The sequence below is a fragment of the Coffea arabica genome, chromosome 6e (genome assembly GCF_036785885.1).
Source record: "Coffea arabica cultivar ET-39 chromosome 6e, Coffea Arabica ET-39 HiFi, whole genome shotgun sequence".
In the NCBI taxonomy this organism is placed as follows: Eukaryota; Viridiplantae; Streptophyta; class Magnoliopsida; order Gentianales; family Rubiaceae; genus Coffea; species Coffea arabica.
In genome coordinates, this window is record NC_092321.1 from 50,879,030 (window position 1) to 50,881,600 (window position 2,571).

A 2,571-nucleotide genomic window follows, 5' to 3' on the forward strand; every position below is an offset into this window, starting at 1 on the left:
GCGTTAAATACTGCTATGCTTTGCTTTTATTTATTTACTTTTTCACATTCTTCTTTTTTTATTTTCCCTTCCAGCTTTTACTGTGTGGAATGTGAAACCCGAATTTTCCTGTCTTTTATTTGCTTAAAACTATTTAATTGGGTAATATTATTAATTATTTTACTAGTAGTTTAAATACTTCATTTATCTCTTTAGGATCTGATATTAATGTCCTACCTTATCCTAATCGCATGACAGTGGGAAGTCATATGAGGGAGTTAACTAAGTTAGTGGGGAGGTTGTGGAGTTAGAATTTTATGTAATTATCCAACTACTACTAAAACTGTCCATAATTGTTAGACTACACTTTATATTTAAGTAGTGCTTTTGGCACGCTTTATGTGTCTGTTTGTCGCGCCCCATTTTTTGATAAAATAAATAAATGGTTTAAAAAATGTATTTTTTTTTATTGGAAAATGAATTGTGATTTAAAAGAAAAAATGGGTCTAAATGGGGGGTTGAGAATGCGACGATTTGACCCAAAATTATAGTTTAAAAAGGGTTTTTAAAAATAAAAATTGGAGTCGCCACTTGGTAATGAGTTAAGGTGTACCAAGTCACCAAAAAATGAATTTTTAAAGAAATAATAGGAAAAAGTAGTAAGAAACCCCTTTTAAACGACTCCTAGTCCACGTAAACCAAAGAAAAAGGTTCGGGAGTCACATTTGACAAAGGGGAAGGCAAGGATAAAATCCAAGGCACCCCTTTGACCTAGCCAAAGCTAGTTGCATGATTTAATCAAAGATTTTCTTGTTTTAACCAAAGAATTTATTACATTTGGATGCACTACATGAATGCAAACCCTAGACCTAGGGGTATTGGGGGAAATTTCTCTTCAAAGGTTGAGTGGTGCCAATCACATTAATTGTGAAGCCCAATGACGATCCTTTGAAGAAGTCACGAATAATGCGAGTGGGATGCAAACGAATGGAATGCATGTATGCAATGTGAGGACATGAGTTTTGAAAAAGTAATAAAAAACAATAAATATGTAAATGAAAATGTGCACGTGAGTGGGCAAGGTACGGTATGTGAAATGATAATATGAAGTGCATGTGTGCAAGTGATGATAAAAGTGTTCGTGTGCAAGTGAAGAAACATAAAGGTGCATGTGTGCAAAACGGGAAGAAAAATGAAAGTGTAATGATAGAGTGGATTTAGAATGCATGAGCCTAGGGATGTATGCATATTGGGCACGGGGAGACCTAAATCGTGACTCAATTTTCCCTTTGATAGAGGAAATACAAGCGTGCTAAGGCTTAGAAAAAGCCACACTCGTCTATATCCCATATTTAAGGGGACTCTCAAGCAAATGAACCCTATAACTAGCATGAAATGCAAAAATCCTAAAATGGAGGGAAAAGGGGTTTGAGAGGCATGCACAATGATAAAACTAAAAAGAATGCATGACATGTAATGAACATGCAAACATGTACTAACGAGGGGAAATTCCTAAGAGTCTAGCATTGGACTAGCCCATTCTATGAATTCCGACTAGCGTTGGACTAGTGGAAACGTTCATTCATTCATCACATTCTTTCATGGCCATGGAAAGCGAGTAGACATGCCAAACATTCGTAAGCACATAGCACATAACACTTAGCATGCTCGACTAGATGCAAGGCCCTAATAAAGCAAATTAACACGTAACAACTAAGCATGCAAGACACATAAGACAATTAAAGCCCTAACTATTACATTTGCTAGCTAGGCATACGTCTTCGATAGGTCTTCATTGAATGCTCCTCCAAGCCCTATCTATTACAAGCCAAGAGGTGTACACATACCCCATAAAGAATAACTTAAGCAAAAAGCGAAAGTAAATGACATAAATAAAAGGAATCAAGGAAAGGCTAAGAAAGCAAAGTAGACATGCATATTCACATAACACATAGGAGCATGCAGGGTCAAATGAAGTGCAAATGAGGGATAGAGTGTACCTCCCTTGAGTTGACGCCCTAATGAGGTGAAGTTATTAATTTACCCTCCAAAATAATAAAAAGGTCAAGGTACCACTTAAATTATCAAATAAATCAAAGAAAATGGAAACCGACGTCAAATTGAATTACTCGAAGCATTCCAAGGAAAGTAAACTACTCGTACTTAACCAATTAAGACAAACAAAGACCCCATTGAAAGAATTAAAGAGGTCTAAAGGGCCAATTTATTATTATTATAAACACTAAGGGACTAAAAACATAAAATAAAATTAAGAATCAAAGGTGAAACTTACCAAATCAAACTAGAAAATTCACAAAAGGTAAACGAGGAGCAATTTACTAGTAGCTAAACAACCAAATGCCAAAGAATAAAAAAAAATCAAATTAACTACAAGTCTAGGAAAAAGAAATTATTAGACCCTTCAAATTCATTCTACAATCCCTTAAGTATCTACCCAAAACAAATCAAGATGTATTAAAGAGGAAATGGCATGTTAGGAGGACAAAATTAATTAAGTTTCCAATTAATTGGGCCATGGAAGCATTAGATGGAAGCCAAGGGGTTGGAGTGCGATTTTTGAAAGTCATTTTC